The sequence below is a fragment of the Acomys russatus genome, chromosome 13 (genome assembly GCF_903995435.1).
Source record: "Acomys russatus chromosome 13, mAcoRus1.1, whole genome shotgun sequence".
NCBI lineage: Eukaryota > Metazoa > Chordata > Mammalia > Rodentia > Muridae > Acomys > Acomys russatus.
In genome coordinates this window covers 27,929,587-27,938,299 of record NC_067149.1, presented here as the reverse complement: position 1 = coordinate 27,938,299, position 8,713 = coordinate 27,929,587, and positions in this window count along the sequence as shown.

Below are 8,713 nucleotides of genomic sequence, written 5' to 3'. Positions count from 1 at the left end.
AAAGTATCTTTCTCTCGTGTTTTTCTTTGATTTTCCCCTATTTTCATTTTTCTTTTAATTTAATTTCTCTATGAATGCCACATTAAGTAAGTTTTGTTGATTTTTTTTCCTCTCTTCTTTTTATGCTCTTGATTTCATTTCTTTATCCTTTCCTCTGTCTGCCTTGGCTTGACTCCCTTCCCTCTCTTCTCTTCCTTCCTTCCATCCTTATTTTAATGAGGCGGGTCTGAGATTACTCTGTGGTCATCTCTCTGCCTATTGGCCTTCTCAGTGAGAAGACTACAAGTGTGAGCCACCATGCCCAGGTCCTTGATGTAAGGGTTTATGCTGTTGATGGAGACCTTTGCTTTTTTTCTAGTATAGGCATCTAGTACTATGAATACCCTGCCCCGCTCCGGGCAGCAATTTGGCTACTTTGACAGATGTTTTTGTCTTACATCAGTTCATGTATATGTACATTTTAAATTTCTTTGCTATTTTTCTCCATATGAATACTGTTTTCAATCATATGGAAATACACTCCTTCTGTATGTGACATATGTACGTGTTGATGTGGTTCGTACCCATGTGTGTAGGGTTGCATATGCATGTGTGCACACGAAGGCTGGGAGTTGACAACCAGTATGTTTCTCAATCGTTCTCTACTATTTGTGAAGTCAAGGTCTCTTGGTGAGCCTGGAGTTCACCGATTTGGTTAGGCATAGGGATTCAGCTAGGGTTTCAATGGTCTGAACTTTTTTTTTCCACTTTTTTTTATTATTTATTAATTCATTCATATTACATCTCAATTGTTATCCCATCTCTTGTATCCTCCCATTCCTCCCTCCCTCCCACTTTCACCCTATTCCCCTCCCCTATGACTGTGACTGAGGAGGACCTCCTTCCCCCTGTATATGATCATAGGGTATCAAGTCTCTTCTTGGTAGCCTGCTATCCTTCCCCTGAGTGCCACCAGGTCTCCCCATCAAGGGGACGTGGTCAAATATGGGGCACCAGAGTTCATGTGAAAGTCAGTCCCCACACTTCACTCATCTGTGGAGAATGTCCTGTCCATTGGCTAGGGGCATGTCCCATAAAAGTCTTCACCTACCAGGAAAGTGGGATAGATGTGAAGACATCCTATTGGGACTCTAGATGAGAGAAGTATGGGAGAATTGGGGAAATAGAAGGATCCAGAGGGTCCTAGAAACCTACAAGAAGAGCATTATGATGGGCAGATCTGGGCCCAGGCGTCCTGCTCAAGCTATGGCACCAATCAAGCATGCCAATAATACATGCAGTAAACATCACACCCCTACCCAGATCTAGCCAATGGACTGAATCCTGCTTTTATGCTGGCCATCAGCCCTTTTTGCCTGCACATCAGGCACTGATGAGCTGTCTCCCCAGCCCCTAAATTTTCTTACTATATTTATGTTAGTGGTTTCTTTTAAATATTTTAAGGTTTGTTCTCCTGTTTAGTACATACTTATCTTAGTGAGCTATTATAAATATTGCCTATTCTGTGAAAATGCTATATATGTCAGCTAGGCTGTACTAGCTACTTTTGTTGTTCATTCCTTCTATCCTTGATTTCCTACCTATTACCAGGAGGGGGAGGATCAAATCCCCAAGTGTAGTTGTAGGTGGTCTGCTTCTTTTCATGCCCATCAGGCATAGCTCCACGTGTCTTAAGGATTTGAAGCCCAGAGTTTTAGGCCACGAGTATTTAGGATGTATTCAGGATGAGACATCTTCCAGGATAGGGATGTTTCCCCGTGTGCTGTTCCCTTCCTTGTTGCCAATAAGCTTTGCTCTTCTTTTGCTGACATTAATACAGTCACTTTCATTGCTTACACAGTGTCTTTTTTCATTATTTTCCTTTCAGTTTATTCACATTGTTGTGTTTGAAATATCTCTTTTAAATAGCATTTTGGTGTGTGTGTTTGTGCATGCACAAATGTGCGCACGCATGAATGCATACCATTACTCCTCAGGTTGTCGGGCTGGAGAGATGGCTCAGAAGTTAAGAGCCCTGTCTGCTCTTCCAGGGGTCCTGAGTTCAATTCCCAACAACCACATGGTGGCTCACAACCATCTATAATGAGATCTGGTGCCCTCTTTTGATGTGCAGGTGTATATGGAGGCAGAACACTGTGTATGTGATAAATAAATAATTTTTTTAAAAACTCCCCAGGTTGTACCATGGAGAACTTTGTTGGCCTGGAACTTACCAAATAGGCTAGTGTTTATCTGTCTCTATCTCTAGACTGCTTGGCAGAGGTAGTCCAGATATCTGCTCACGCACACCTCCCCGCACTGGGATTACAAGCATAGGCCATCGCTCCTTCCTTTTTTCTACTTGGGCGCTGGGAATTGAACTCACACTTGCAAGACAAGCTCATTACCACTTTGCAGACTGCAATTTCCTCAGCTCTGGGTTTGTTTAACTCATGTTACTGCTTGCTGGGTTTCACTGTCTGAGCTCCCTCCTGGTGCTGCTGGCTTGGGTAGCTGCACAGTGACAGCTGTGTCCTTTGTGTTTGGCTGCTGCTGTCTGTGAGCTTCCTCGCTTGCCAGCTCCTCCCTTCCTGTTCCTCTGTCTAGAGAAAGGCCTTTCTTACAGCTCTTCTTTCTGTGCTCATAGGCATTTCTGGGAGCCAGTGTCTCCAGCTTCAAGTGTGGACAGTAAGGGGCAAGGGGAGACAGCAGCAAAAGCATCCCTGTATGGCAAGGCCCCAGCTGGTGCCTGCCCTCTGCCCCTCCTCACTCTCATCCTGTGGTTTATTTATGATCATTAGGGGCTCTTGGTGTGCTGGATGGGAGGAATCGGGAAAGTGTGCCCACTCTGTCTTCCTGGCAGATATTTCATTGCTTTTGTAACTGAACAGTGTTGTATGTGGTGTGGAGTCCAAGACATACAGTCTTGCTTTGTCTTCTCACTAAGTAGCAGACGTTCTACTATCCCACTGTCTTTGTACCCGGATTATTGTCTACGGAAAGAACTCTCTAACTTTGCTCTTTTCTTTTCCACATAGTTTTTGTCTAGTATTGAGCAACTTGATTATGCTCTGCCTTGATTTAATTTTTCCTTCCTTTGTGCTTGGGCTTCATTGAGATTTTTTAAAAATTAATTGATTGATTTTTTTAATATGCTGAAAACATAATGCAATTTTCATACAAGTCTGTAAATGAATTCTGAGTATATTTTCCCATTTCCCCTTTTTATGCCAGGCAAGCACTGAGCCATACCATCAAATCCTAATCGAGATTCTATCTGTGGGTTTATGACATGTAAACAATTCTTCTCCTACAGCAGATGACTCAACTGAGTTTATGATAAATACCAACTAGCTTTCTACTGCTCACTCAGTGGGGTAGGCATCCACATACACTAGACACAGAGGTTCTTTCCCCTGCCATGCTCTTTCAAATGCTCGGAGACACGATTAGAATACATGCCCAAGTCAAGAGCCCAGCTCATTTCTCAGAAGACATGGAGATGCTGGCATATTGAGGAATGGGCAAGGGTTGGGAAGTCAGGTTTGGGAGCAGGGAGTTGGGTTTGGAGTCCATACTTGTTGCTATATGTTGAGAATGCTATTAAAATCTGCAGAGTCCAGAGTATTAAAAGGGGAAAGGTGATATGTGGATCAGATAAATGAGTGTGGGAGATGTTTATGTACTGATGGAAAAGTGTGTGTGTGTGTGTGTGTGTGTGTGTTCATACACCTATGCACACTCCTGTGAATGCAGGAAGAGGACATTGGGTGCCCTGCCATATTCCCTTGAAATTGGGTCTCTCACTGAACCATGATTTTGGGGGGCAGCTAGGCTTCTTAGCCAACATGCTCCCAGGATCCACTTATTTGCACCTCTCGGTGCTTGGGTAACAAGTGCCCAAGCTGCCCCAGAATTGACGTGGGACTCCAAACTCAGGTTTTCATGCTTGTGCTAAGTAACCAGCACCATTGAGGGCGTAGACCAGGCTGGCCTCCAGCTCATGATCCTGTGACCTCTGCTTCCTCAGTATATCCTTCTGGCATGCACTGAGATGCTGGCCATTTTACTTATTAAAACAGTTTGAGATTCACAGCAAAATTGGGCAGAAAATCCCTAACAGGCTTCTGACCCCTTCCTTCGATGATGCCATGTCTCCCACCAGAGTGCATCCTTTGAAATGGATCCTGGGAGCATGTTAGCTAAGAAGCCTAGCTCCCCCCAAAATCAAGGTTCAATAAGAGACCCAATTTCAAGGGAATATGGTAAGATATGTCCTCTTCTTATATTCACAGGAGTGTACATAGGTGTGTGAACACACACACACACACACACACAAATATTACAGCATTGCCACACATCATCACCTTAAGCTTTGCTCTTGGTTTTAACTTCTGCGTGTTTATGCAGATATGTAATGACACATGTCCACCATCACAGCAGCATAGAGACTAGTTTCACTGCCCTGAAAGTCCCCGTGTTTTACTTGTCCATCTCTTTCTTTCTTTCTTTCTTTCTTTCTTTCTTTCTTTCTTTCTTTCTTTCTTTCTTCCATGAGCCTCCAGGACACTGACATTTAACTGTCTCCACAGTTTTTATTTCCAGAGTGTTGTAGGTTTGAGTTCGTATAATATGTGACCTCTCCAGATTGGTTTATTTCAACTAATAAAGTGGACCTGATACTCGCCCATGTCTTTTAATGGTTTAATAATAACAGACACATGTCTCTTTACTAGTCACTACTGCTCCACTGTGAACTCACCTGCTAAAGGCCACCTTGGTTTCATCTGGATTATCACCCTCACGAGTATAACTGCCGTAAACATTTGTCTATAAGCCTGTAATGCAAAGAACTGGAGGGATGTTTACTGATCTTCTGGAAAGATGGCTCCTTGCTTTGTAGGGTGCGTCTGGGCTCTACCAAAGGTTCTGTGCCATTTGGCATTCCCAGCAGTGAATATGAGTCCCCACCGCTCCACAGCTTTGCCAGCATTTGTTTGTGTCAAGTCTGAGGTTTTAGCCATTCTGATAAGTTAGGCCATTGTTGTTTTAATTTTCAATTTTCCCAATGATGTAGAGTGTTGAGCATCTTTCCATATTCTATTTGCTGCCTGTATGTCTTCAGTGAGGTGTCCAGAGTTTTTGTTCTTTTTCTAGTCAGGTCATTCATTTTCTTGTGCAGTTTAAAGTGTTCTTCATATATGCCGGAGCTGTTCCTATTTTTATTGTAACATATTACTGTCCTAAGTGCCTGCCTAAGGGATTTGTTGATATCTCTGCATAGCTGGAAAAAAAAAAAACACACACACACACACACATACAGGTTTTTTTTTCTTCCTTCTTTTGTGGAAGAGATGAAGAAATTATTATTATTTTTAACCTGGAAAAAGGAAATGAAAAGAAAGATTGTTTTTCTAGGTTGCTTTGATCCAGAAGGATCTTCAGGCTGTCTCTCACAAACAGCCTGCGTGCCATGCTTCTCAGCTACCAGTGGGGAGTGGCAGCTGCCACTCAGCTCAGCATCCCCTCCCCTTCTTGGATCCACTAGGAATCCAGGGATAACATCAAACCTGCTAACAAGTCACCTTAACTTCCAGGCAGCTATTCTGGCCTGAGTCATTCTATTAAAACTAGTTGCTCCTGAAGAAAAGCTTGCCCTGCAGTGAGTAAAGGAGCTTTATATTCTTCTGTCTGGCTCCCGCTTTCCCAGCCCTTCACGGTGCATGGATGGGTTTATATTACAGGACTCATTTTCATTTTATGTCTTCTTATTTACACACCAATTCTTTCACAAGTAATTTTAATTCTCTGTTTTATGAGAGAGGGGCTCTGTGTCTGAGCATTCCTGTATAAAAGAAAGAAAATGATTGTTTTTAATGCAGATTTGAAGGAAATATAATGGATTTCAGCTATAACAATTTCTCCCCATTTAGAAGAGATGAACACCTAGTTAGATGAACAATGTCATTCCTCCTATAATCAGAATACATCCGGTTTCCATGACAACCTGTACTTACCAGATTGCCTAGTAAAAGAAGTATTTTGATTCTGTCTTTGATAAAGGACTTGACCACTTTCTTCATTCCAACCATTTAATTCTATTCAGGGCTTTCCCCCCCTCCTTTAGCAGGGCCACTTTTGAGAGTTAGGGTACCTGAAGCCCATGTTAGCGGTAAATTTCCTTTACAGTGAAAGGAGGGGCCTCCCTAGCCAAACACGGATCCGCACAGGAAACCAGGACATTGCAACAAGTCAGGTCACCACCATTTTCTGGTTTCTTCCTATTAAATTAAATCAACAGCCACATGCCTAACTTATGAAGACACTGTTTGATCTGTGAGAGGATGAGTCCACTGTTGGTTTCCGTTTGGACTTTCTACAGAGGAGGCATCTCTCTCCACTGCTAATTTATGACTTGTCTTTATGGATGGGCTGTGTCCTCTTACAGTTAAATTCTGTTCTTTCAAGGAGAGTGCTGTTAATGATTTTCTCTCAAAATGAAAAATAGGGAATCACTTGCATCATTAACTATGCCTTTTCAAATTTTTGAAAACTAACGGTACTACATTTTATCGACAAGATCATGTTTAATGTAACATAAAATATTTAAGTCCAATATGATAAGAAAACACGACCCTTGGGTACTTTAGGAATGATGGAGGGAGTTGAACAAAAATGTGGGAGAATTCAGTCTAGTTCTGAAGGGTCCAGTGAGTTTAGGAAGAACAAAATGATTCTCTGGTATGCCCAAATCATTGTCAGTTATAGCATTAATTTACAGCTTGAACACTCGATGCAAAATCAGCAGAGGGCCACCAGGTATCTCATTGTCTATCAGGCCTTATGTTTTGTAACAGACCCCCAACCACCACACCAGGAGCTGTAAGTACATAGCCCCTGAGAGTGAGTTAGTGACCACTCTTAGAAATTTTAAAGCAATAACACACAATGCAACAGTATGTATATGCTGTGTAACAAGTGAAAATAAGAAGAAGTGAGACGCCACCAGACCTCCAGACTTCTCTAGATTTTCACTCCTGCTGATAATTTGTCCCAAGTCAGGAGAGTTAATAACTGTAGAGGCTCCATCTCCTGACTCTGTCAGCCATCATCTTCATAGTTCTTAATTGGTGCTTACCATGAAAATTACAGTCCTGAAAATGTTACACAAATGTGTGTGTCTGTGTCTGTGTGTAGCTCCATTTTAAATCTTGATTTGTGTTTTTTTACTTATTGACTGTTCATCAGTTGATAATGAATTCTCAAGCATTAATGTGCTTAGCTCTTTAGAAGTAAATGGCTGGTCTGGAGAGATATGTCAGTTGGTTAAATTCTTGCCTGCACAAGTATAAGTTCTGAGTCCTTAGCATCCACATAAAACTCTGGGCACAGAGTTGTGCTCCCTGGATTGCTCTGGCCTCTCAGCCTAGCTGAGTCAGTGATACTTGGGCCAGTGAGAGACTTTATCTCAACAAGTAAAGTGAGCTGGACTGAGGAAGGCGCCTGTTGATCCGTGGCCTATTCTCACACACACATACGTTAACATATTCCACCACACATGCATGCACACACACATTGCCACAGGGAGGGGAAAAAAAGAGATGTGTGATTTAACAGACTATTTCAACAGGTGGTTTGATGAGGGCATCTTCCTCCTGCAGGGGTCACTATTCAGACATTTGCCAAGTACCCACTTTATAAACATTACATGATAGTTTCTGTTTTGTTCTGTTTTTGAGGTCTTCAGAGACAAACTCTCACCTCAGAGGCTTTGGCTGCTGTGGCTTTGAGAAACATGGATCAGCTGGCCATTTTCTAATACATCGTGTCACTTCCTGATATGTTTGCTTAGCACGTTTATATTTTTGGAATCAAGATGTCTATTGTCATGCTGTGAAATCGGGTGGAACTGGTGGTGACCTGCAGGCCTGCTTCTAGCTGACCAACCACTCCAGTTTGCCGAGATTTCCAGGGAAGGATCCTGGAACCTACCAATCAGAGCTCAAACCAGGACAGTCCTAGGCAATGAGAAGGTTGTTCATGCTATGCAGCCTTTACACACCACCACCCCCCCCCCAACACACATATCCCATCAGCCAAGTCCATGGAAGATTGGCCCCAGCAGGAACTGTCCCCTTAGACAGAAGGGAACAGTGACAGACCACTGTGCAGTCACAGCAAAGGTCCTTTCCTTACTTGGACCTTGGACATATGACCATTATATCTGAAAGTATCAGGGCTCAATTTTCAAACAAAAAACAAAACAAAACAAAAGCAGAGTTAATTCCCAGCATCCCTTTCGCCAGAGTAAGCATCCCTAAGTCAGGCACTTTGTGTCTCTTCTTGGCAGTGCTCTGCATCTCTTTGTATCTCATCTCCCACAGTGGAACTTTTCCTGACCCCAGGAGGATGGTTAGAGATTGTGAATGGCAGAAAGGAAAAGTCTCAGGTAGTACAGAGGACATGTAAGTACCACAGTGTAGAGTAGGCAGACAGGATCAGTAGCTCTGATTCTCCCATGAGCCAGATGGGTGCTGAGAACTGGCATGCTGGAGTGGGAAGGGGCCAGGCCTGTCTCCAGGAGCTCATGGTAAGGCTAAGCTTAGACACACCGAGGGAATGGGCAGGTTTGCTTGGATTACATATATTTTCAAATATATTCAATATATTTACATATTTCCAAGAATATGCAAATAAAGGTATGTTTATACACACCTATTTATATACACACATG